The 10,330-nt window shown below is 44.5% G+C and overlaps 1 long non-coding RNA gene across 1 annotated transcript; it reads left to right on the top strand.

The window, feature by feature from the left end:
• Window positions 1–7,455: 7,455 nt before the first annotated feature.
• LOC129666054 (uncharacterized) lies at window positions 7,456–9,075 on the top strand. The gene is made up of 2 exons (XR_008718479.1): window positions 7,456–8,276; window positions 8,767–9,075. It is a non-coding gene; the product is annotated as an uncharacterized LOC129666054 (long non-coding RNA).
• The last annotated feature ends 1,255 nt before the right edge of the window (window positions 9,076–10,330 follow it).

Below are 10,330 nucleotides of genomic sequence, written 5' to 3'. Positions count from 1 at the left end.
TCATGTGGGATTGTTTTGTTTCGTTTCTTGTGACAGTCTCACTATGTAGCTCAGGTTAGACTAGAGCTCAAAATCTTCCTGCCTGATTTAAGGTGGGATTTGTTTCTGTTTCTCTCTCTTTACTTTGTTTTTGTTTTTCAAAACAAGGTTTTATAACCATTTGGGGCCAATTATAATGGGACTTTCTTGGGCCACCAGCTCCCAATAATGACACAGAGACTTTTTGTATTTATTATGAAAGCCTGGCCTTAGCTTAGGCTTGTTTCCAACTAGCTTTTATTTTAAATTGTCCCATTTATACTAACCTAGGTTTTGCCCTGTTGCCTGTCTTGGCACTGTTTCTTCCTCTATGTCTGACCTGAGATTCTTTCCCAGAGTTCCTTCTCTCTGGAAGTCCCACCTTCTTCTCCTGCCTTTGGCATTGGATGTTCAGCTCTTTATTAAACAAATCAGAAGGTGTTGGAGGGAGAGTTTACAACATATGATTCAGCCAAAGACAGGCAATACGAAAGTCTGGCCTGTACTCTTGAATAGTACAGACAACCTTCATGCAATGCACAAAAAGATCACCGCACAGGGTTTCTCTGTTATTTCTGGCTGTTCTGGAACTCTCTGTAGACCAGGCTGCCCAGACTCAGAGATCCTCCTGCCTCTGAGTGCTAGGATTAAAGGCATGGGCCACCATGCCTGGTTATTTTTTTTCTTTTCTTGCCTCTATATACCAAATCATAAGGCACAAAATCATAAGGTCCTGTTGTGGATGGTTAGCTTTTTTCTTTAAAAAAAAAAAAAAAAAAAAGACATGTATTTATTAAGTCTATAGTGTTCTGCCCTCATGTGTGCCTGCAGGGCCAAAAGAGGACATCAGATCTCATTATAGTTGGTTTTGGATCGTGTGGTTTCTGGGAATTGAACTCAGGACCTCTGGAAGAACAGCCAGTGCTCTTTAACCTCTGAGCCATGTCTCCAGCCTGGCTTCCTACTTTTAAATATTTAAATATGTGTTTCAGGATATTTGATCCCACTGTGAACCCCCAAATTATGAACTATAAAACCCTATGTTTCTTGTTTGGTGTGGTTGGTCCCATCACACAGCTTTAATCCAACAACTTTTCATTGTAAACAGGTGATCATGGTATCATCGTTCACCCAGCTCTTGCACATACCTTTAATTCAAGAGCCTTCTGTACACAGGATTTAATAAAGTTAACCCTAGGTCAAGAGGTAGAAACCAGCTGACAGGGATTAAGGAGTAGGAGGGACTTTGAGTTGAGGGGTATTTAAGACAGTGTGGAGAAGAAGAAAGAGCTTTTAGATTAAGCTCTGGCTTTAGTTTCAGCTTCAGCTCCTCAGCTCCCTGGCTTTTGGGGCTTTGAGCTAACAAGCCATTGGCCTTGGACTTTTTGGCCTTTTCCTCATGGGCTGTCAGTTGAGCTAGAGAGCCTTTTGGGTTTTTTTCAGTCTGGACCTGAGCTGAGAAGAAAGGTCAGCTGGGTACTTTCTCTGCTTCTCTGAGTTAGCAGGGTTTCACCCCAGCATCTGGCTCCTGAGTCTTTATTGGTAAAATAGAATGGTTGGGATTTTCATTTTTCATTTTTATAAAACATTTTGGTGCCAAATGTTGGGCTCAAACCCACGACCTTGGGATTAAGAGCTCTACTGACTGAGTTTAGGGGGGTATAGAAATAATATACAAACAATAGGAAAAAGGGTAGATTATTGAATCTATTCTTATAGATCTTTGTAAATATACATAATAAATATGCAACTATATTTAACTGCAATTAAAACCCCAAAATAGTGGAACCACAAGCTTGCTTTAATAACTAAAACTAAAGGTAACATATTAATAAGGTGCAAAAACAACACAATCATTTTAATAGACACAAAAAAGCATTTGGCAAAATCTAACTTTTTTAAGATAAAACATTTGACACACTAGGAAAATCCAGAGTTTCCTCAGACCCATAAAGGGCATTTATAAAACACATACAGGTGGAAGTCTGAACTTTTTCCTCAAGATCACAAACATGATAGAAAGGTCACCTGTTATCATTTGTATTCAACATTGTACTAGAGCTTCTAGCCAGACAATGAGAATATTAAATAAAAGGCTTCCAGGCCTAGTGGTGAATGCCTGTAATTCCTGCACTGAGGCAGAGGTAGAAGGATTGTGAATTCAGAAAAGCTTGGGCCACATAATAAGACTCTCTCTTCACAAGGCAAGAACAACAAAACCAAAGCAACAACAACAAAATCCACAAAAAAAAATGAACAAACAGACAACACAATGAAATGCCACTTCACACACACTAGGATGGCTAAAATAAAGAGACAGACAGTAACAGGTACAGGTGAAGTATGGAACAATTGGAACCCTGTACATTGTTGGTGGGAATATAAAATGCAGCAGCAACATTGGAACATAGTTGTCTGGTTCCTTAAAATGTGAAACAGAGCTATCATATAATCGTGCAATTCTGTTCCTATGTTTCGATCCAGGAAAAAGTCAACACAAAAACATGTATATAAATGCTCATAATCATTCACAATGGTTAATACAGAAAAAAAAAAAAAAACAGCTCAAATGTCTGTTAACTGGTGAATGGCTAAGCAAAGGGTTGATGTTTCATAAAACAGGATATTGTTAGGCAACAAAGAGAAATAAGATACAGTGTACAACAAGAAATTCTCAAGTATTGTGCCAATTAAAAGAAGACAGACATAATCGCCAGGCATGGAGGCACACACCTATAATCCCAGCACTCAGGAGGCAAAAGCAGGTGGATCTCTATGAGTTCCTGGCCAACATGATCTACATATCGAGTCCAGGACAGCCAAGGCTACGCAGAGAAACTTTGTTTCAGGAAGAAGAAAAAAAAAAAAAAAAGAAAGAAAGAAAAGAAAAAAAACAGAGGACGAGCATATGATTGGTTCTAAAATGGCCAAGACAGGAAGCACACAAGTGAGTTCATTGACCCAGGTAAGGATGGAGTATGTGGCAAAGGGGGAGGGAGGTAGGACAGGAGTGACTGCCAGTGTGTATAGGGCGTGAGTGAAGCTCTTCTAAAAATAAATTATGGTGATGCTTGCGAAACTCTAATGTACATACACACAAAACACACTAGATTCACTGTTCACTTCATGGCATATTAATTGTATGTTTTTCAAGACAGAGTTTCTCTGTGTATCCCTCGATGTCCTGGAACTTGCTCTGTAGCCCAGCCTGTCCTTGAACTCACGGAGATCCATCTGTCTCTGCCTCTAGAGTGCTGGGATTAAAGGCGTGAGCCACCATGGCCCGGCTGGAAACTGGGTCTTTTAAAGGGTTAATAAATGACTCAGATTCAGACCCTGGTGGTTGATGGAGGAAAAATATCAGAACCCGCGCTTTTACTAAATACTCTGAATATTTTATTTTTATAATTTTAATGCTGAGGGTTAAAGACTGAATTTAACATGTGAGTCTAAGCTCCTTTGACTTGAGCAAGAGGGTTGTAGGTAGAGGGGCCTGTATGATGGTTCGAGGCTGAGCAAGGGGGAGGACAGATACGCTGTGAAAATCCCTGTTAGATATTGCTGAGACTCCAGAGGTGGAGTAAATAATTCTCCTTCCTCACCAAAGTTCTGAAACAAAATAGGGCTGGAGAGATGGCTCAGCAGTTAAGAGCATTGGCTGCTCTTCCAGAGGACCCGGGCTCAATTCCCAGCACCCATACGTCATCTCACAACATGTTATAAGTCATGGACCAGGGGACCTGGTACCCTTACACAGACATACATGCAAACTGAACACCAATGCACATTAAATAAGTAAATAGATAAATGAATAAGTAGAAATAAAATAAAAGGAAGGGCCACCACTGCTAAGCTATAGGGCCGGGCTGCATTCCTAAAGAGAAGGCAGCTGCAAGCTGCCCAGGGTTTGCTTGGTCTCCTGTGTGCAGCTGTTACATCTTGAAATTCTTAGTCCTTTTTAGATTGCACTGGACCCTACAACCTGTGTAGCTGACAACAATGTCAGCTGACCGATGAGCTGTCAATCTTTGTGAGGCTCTGGTTGTATCTGACCTTCTTGAACTGCTATTATACAATAAATGGTTTTTCAGGGGTGGGGTTGGGAGGGAGTGAGGGAGGGGGCTACATCTGGGATACAAAGTGAACAAACTGTAACTAATATAAAAAATTTTAATTAAAAAATGGTTTTCAGAAAAATAAAATCACTTGAAAACATCTAACCTTCACCACACAGTTCTGATGTGACCCCAGAGAATGTGGCTTGAGTACGAAGGATAATGATGGACCTCCTCTCTAGACCAGAGGCAGCCCCCCCAAAGGAAAGCTTGAATCAGCGACTCATAAACTGTTCTCTCACTGTCCTGGTGGAGAGGAAGAAGGCAGGGACCAGAACCCCAAGCATCACCCTTTTCTGGTGGGCAACTGTGCACAAAGGTCAGGACCCATTTGGTTTAGAGACCTGAAGTGATTAGATAAATGAGAAATGGGAAAGGATGCAGTTCCTCCCGCCTATTTACCTGGCCTCCTCTGCAGGCTCAGATATTTCTTTTTTTTTTTTTAAGATTTATTTATTTATTTTATGTGTACGAGTGCTCTGCTTTCATGCTTTCATGCACACCAGAAGAGGGAATCATACCCCATTATAGATGGTTGTGATCCACCATGTGGTTTCTGGAGATTGAACTCAGGACCTCTGGAAGAACAGCCAGTGTTCTTAGCCGCTGAGCTAACTCTCCAGCTCCCCCAGTCTCAGATAGTTCAAATTGGCCTCAGACTACTAAGCACTTGAAGTAATTCAAATAACTTCTGCTTATCCTGCCTCCCAAGTGTGGCGATTACAGGGTTTTACAGCCATGACTGGTTTAGGCAGTACTGGAGATCAAACCCAGGGCTTTGGTTATGCTCTACCAACTAAGCCACACCCCAGCCTCAGCCCTCCACTCTACTAGATTTTTTTCCCTTTTTTTTTTTTTTTTTTTTTTTGTCTTTTTTTGTTTTTTGAGACAGGGTTTTTCTGTGTAGCTGCCTCTGCCTCCTAAGTGCTGGGATTACAATTGTGTTTTTCTGCCTGGCTCTCCCATCCTTTTTTGTTTGTTTGTTTTTCAGGAAAGGGTTTCTCTGGAACACCCCTGGCTGTCTTGGAACTCTCTCTGTAGACCAGGCTGGCCTCAAACTCACAGAGATCTGCCTGCCTCTGCCTCTTTGAGTTCTGGGATTAAGGGCATGTACCACTACCACCGGGCATTTTTCCCCTTTCTTTTCTCCTGTTCTTCATCCTCCTCTTGTAAGATAAGGTCTCATGTAACCCACACTGGACTCCTGAAACACCTGGAAATCTTCCTACCTCTACCTCCCAAGCACTGGAAATACTCTGTGAGCTTTCCTGCCAGGTTTTTTTAAAATGAGATAAAGTCTCACTGTTATGGCCAGCTTGGCTCTGAGCCTACAGACTCAAGACAGCCTCTTTTCTAGGTCACTGTGGAGTGGCCAGAGGTACCAGTACATGCTGCTTTGTCAAGGCTTTCCACTTTAGCAGACATCTTCCTCAAGAGTCTTTTGTCTACAAGCAACAAATAAAACTGAGTTAGCTTGGAACAGAAAGTTTGGGGACGGTGAGGCGGATCCTGCTCTCTGCCTAACACCAGCTTCCCTCCCTTTCCCCTCCTGATTCTGTTTGGGTACAGGGAGGAAACCCTTGATCTCAGATCAGAGTCTTGTCAGCTCGTGATTCATAACTGCTAAGGTAATAACAGAAATTCAATTCACCTTCGCCACACCTTTGCCTTTCCAACCTTTCCTTATAGTGTCAGTGACCTCGTTCTAGACACAGTAGGCCCGTCTGTGGGGCCTCTAAGAGAGATTTGTTGTTATTAACAAAAATTGAGTCCCTTCCATTCTGGTTCATTTCCTTCTTCCTTGACGCTGTGCTATGAGGACAAGATATCTGGAGCCATGGGAGCTATACTGAGGCCATGAGACAACGAGCAACAAGCAGAACCATAAATCAACATGTTGAATGCCGACTGATGGAAGGTGCCTGGGTCCTCAGTGACACAGCGGAGTTAAGCTCCGGCTCTACCCTATCTCATCCTTCCTGAGGAAACTACTTGTCCTGAGGATTTAGGTCATCATTTGGGTTGTCTCTTGTTTTTTTTCCTCCAGATACATCCAGATATGTGCCTTGTTCACCGTGAGTAATCAGGGACCCAGGAGCAGCTACTCCTGAACTGAAGAAATAGGAACTGGGAAGCTGTCCCTCACTGGGTGTGGCAGCTTCTCTGCCTCACCTCTATGTCTCTCTGAGGATTGCATCAGTCCTCAGCTCTCCCTGCAGGCCAGCTTCCACTGACTCAACATTCGGAAGGCAGAGCCCGTTCTGTGTTTCCTGTATCCTGGGTGCTTAGGTCTACAACCACCACAGGAGCCTCATTCCAGAGCCAGGACAAGAGAGTATGTCGATCCAGCTTTGAGTCATGTACACCTGGGCGCAATAAACAAGGCATGGGAGAGAGGGCACATGCTTAGAACGTGGCTGTGAAAGACCCACCCTAGGGGTATGTATAAGATTTTTAAATTCCTGTTTATTTGTTTGCCAGAAGGCCTTGCTATGAAGTCCAGCTGTCCTCCAAGTCACCATCTCCCCTCCCATCCCTGGTTTTCTCTGTGATATTCTGGCTGTCCTGGAACTAGCTCTAAAGACCAGGCTGGCCTCAAGAATTAGGGTTTTCTTAGAGAAAAGCAGGCATGGGGTAAAAGACTTCTCTAAAGTGTCCGCTCTTCTATGTTGAGCGAGACAGAAAAGGTGAGAGCACTGTGAGGGGTTAGGACAAAGACCGCAGCAGGTAGAAGAGCTGAGCCCGGCAAGAACCAGCCCAGTAAGAACCTCAGGGGATAAGTCAGTTTTTTCCTTTCTTTTTAAAAACAGGCTGTTCTCAGAGTCTGCCTCCTGCCACTTCCTTCAAAGGTCTGGCGCTAGAGACCCCATCCACCCTACAAGTTTACTCTAACTCAGCAGTTCCCCAGCCTTCTAACGCTGCCCCCCCTGACTGCCCCCAACCATAGTTATCTTCGTTGCAACTTCCTAACTGTAACGTTGCCACTGTTAGGAACTGTAAGGTAAATATCTGTGTTTTCTGATGGTCTTAGGCAGCCCCTGGAAAAGCGTCGTTTGAACCCCTTGGGGGGTCGTAACCCACAGGCTGAGAAACATTGCTCTAACGGGATAAGTTCAATCCCTTTTGAAGTAGGATTTCATTGTAGCCCAGGCTGGATATCGCTATGTGGCGATGGATGACCCCTGAACTTCTGATCCTCCTGCCTCTAGTGCTTTCTCTCTCTCAATGTGTGTGTGTGTGTGTGTGTGTGTGTGTGTGTGTGTGTGTGTTCACGCACAGGCTAATAAATCCTCTACCGGCTGGGCTTCCTTTCCAAGCCCTGAAGGATTTGATTGAGAAATGAGGAAGAACCACGATGGAAGAGGAAGGAAAGAAACGGTTCCAGAGTGGAAAACATTGTCTCCAGGAAACCGAGGACCAGGTCTCTCCATCTGCAAAGGCCCTCTGCTCCCCACAGAGGGTGAAAATCAGGTCAGCTTGTTATTTTAAGCTTCCATCGCAAAGAGACTGCCTGTCTGCGTGTTCCCAGGCTCTTAATGGCGAAAACCTGTCTCTCTAGGAAGTTCACTGAAACGGATTGAGGTTAACCTCGACAGCGGTTGCTGCAGGGACCAGAATACTGCTCTGGAGGACAAAGTGGTAGATTCCCCCGTGACCCTTTGAAGGGGGACCTGCTTGGGGAGAACAGCAGCACCTCCTGGTCCTTTGCACGCTGCGAAGGGGGAGGATGCCGGTAGGGAAGGAAGTCAGGGAAGCCAGATCGCAGAGCGGCAGGCGTAGTTTCTGGGAACCGAGGCTGGCCCGCATCCCTCCCTCCTCCCCGGCATTCCTGCAGATTGCTGCCCCTGCTTCACTGGAGAAAGGGCTGTGCTCCTGGACAGGACGCTCAGCAAACACCTCAGTGACAGTTTGAGGATCGCTCTTAAGAGGACCATGCAGGAGGAAGGAACTTGGGCCTCTGTTGTGGTTTATCTTTTTCATGGAGTTGTTACTGATGGATTCATTTTATGCTGGAAAGAATGAGCAAGGAAAATGTTCTCACCACAGGACCAGTTAGGAACTGCATGTGCCTCGGCCTTTACGGGAATAACTTGCTGACCTTCGTTCTGGAGTTCTGAGCACTTCCTCTGGGTCAGAGATCAGGTCAGACACCAGGGTTAACGTTGGGTGTGTAAGAGTGGGGAGAAAAGGCAAGAGTAATTGTCTGGAGTCCTTTGGAAAAAGCCCAGAAACCAAAGACAAGATCAGGGCTCACCTTGGACTCTGTAGAAGAAAAGATAGTTGTTTTTTTTTTTTTTTTTTTTTTTTTTTTTTTTTTTTTTTGGGGGGGGGGTGTTAATTATTTAATTTTATTTTGTGTGCATTGGTGTCAGGATACCAGATCCTTTGGAACTGGAGTTACAGACAGTTGTGAGCTGCCACATGGGTGCTGGGAATTGAACCCAGATCTATTGGAAGAGCAGACAATGCTCTTAACCACTGAGCAATCTCTCCAGCCCAAACGACAGTTTTTTTTTTTTTATTTAAATTTTTTTTCACAATTTATTCACTATATATCCTGATTGAAGCCCTATCCATCAACTCCTTCTGGTTCCATTCTCCTTCCCTCTTCTTCTCTATCCCCTTCCTTTAGACCACTGAAAGAGGCAATTCTCCTACTCTGCCATCTGCTCACAGCTTATCAAGTCTCATCAGCACTGCCTGGATCTTCTTCCTCTGTGGCTTGGCAAGACTGTATCACCAGGGGCAAGTGATCAAGGAGCAAGAATCGAGTTCATGACAGAGGCAGCCCCTGCTCCCCTCCCTCGGGAGCCCACATGGAGACTGAGCTGCCAATCGGCTACATCTGAGCAGGGGGTCTAGGTCTTCTCCGTGCAAGGTCCCAAAGAACAGTTTTAATGTAAGGTATTCTGTGGGAATTACAAAATCAAGAACACTATAACTTAAAGAGGTGTCCACCCAGTTTCTAATCACTTTTCTGAGCACTGTGGAAGATTATAAACACATTTCTAAGCCACCTCCAAGGAGGCCCATGGTGCCGCCAGAGAGCAACTGTATATGCTATGAATTATGAGAATGCTGGCAATTATAGCTGACTCTGTCACCTTCTCCCCAGCCTCTGTCCTCTCTCCTATTTTATTGGTTCACACCTAATGCAAACACTATTTACTCTATTGGATGGCTTTTGGTATTTGTCCCCATTTTGCAGAAGAGGAAACTGAAGCTTAGGGAAACCTATGCAACAGACTTTGGGAACTGAATGGAATCAAGATTCAAACATGGGGCCGTCTAATTTTATCTTATTTTTTGCAGTGCTGGGTTCTCGAAGTGCTGTACCACGCATTGAGGTGGATTCCCAGGTCTAATTTAGAATTCATTTTTAGGTGGCACGTTGCATTTCTAATGACTTCAATTGAACGTATCACAGCCCACGCAAGGCTTGAAAGAATGATAAGGGGTCGCTCGGTGGTGGCAAATGCCTTTAACCCCAGCACTAGGGAAGCAGATCCAGGTGGATCTCTGTGAGTTCAAGGCCAGCCTGGTCTACAAAGCAAGTCCAGGAGAGCTAGGGCTACAAAGAGAAACCCTGTCTTGGAAAAAAAAAAAAAAAAAAGAACGATAAGGAGTCCTGTTGCTAAAATTTCTCCCCAGGAGAAATCTGCCCCTTCTTAGGCTCCAATGAAAAACTAGCAGAAACAAGTGAATTCATTGAGTTTCCTTACAGGTGAGGAGTCCTTTACAGGGGTGTGACTGCTGCTCCCAGAAACAGGCTGCACCCAGAAAGACTTTATTCAGCAGGGATGAGGGCTCCCCCATATACTCAAGTTGAGGGTCCCTACCACTCCTGTGTCAACAAACCCAGCTGGGGTGATCTTGCACAAAAGGGCACAGTTTGCCCATGCTGGTAGTTGCTTGGCTCAGAGGTCTATTGCAGGTCTAACCAAGAAAAAGGATATTACTCCAAAAAAGTCCACAAAACAGAGGAAGCCTAGTTTCCAGGAATTGGTGGTGGAAAAGCCAAGGAGCCCACAATGAGACAGTCCTAAGGTGTGAAACAGCGGCTTCTGCCAGTAAAGAGGCAGTGCCCAGAGATCTTAGCCTCCCTGGGATGCTGCGGCACAGTAAAATGAACACAAAGGGAATGGCTCAGACACGGGCGGTTGGTTTCCCACAGCTCTGGAGGCTGCAAATCCAAG

Source organism: Psammomys obesus, unplaced genomic scaffold (genome assembly GCF_907164565.1).
Source record: "Psammomys obesus unplaced genomic scaffold, mPsaObe1.curated_primary_1811, whole genome shotgun sequence".
Classification (NCBI taxonomy): Eukaryota; Metazoa; Chordata; class Mammalia; order Rodentia; family Muridae; genus Psammomys; species Psammomys obesus.
Note: the sequence above shows the minus strand (reverse complement) of the source record. Positions and strands in the feature narration are given on the sequence as shown.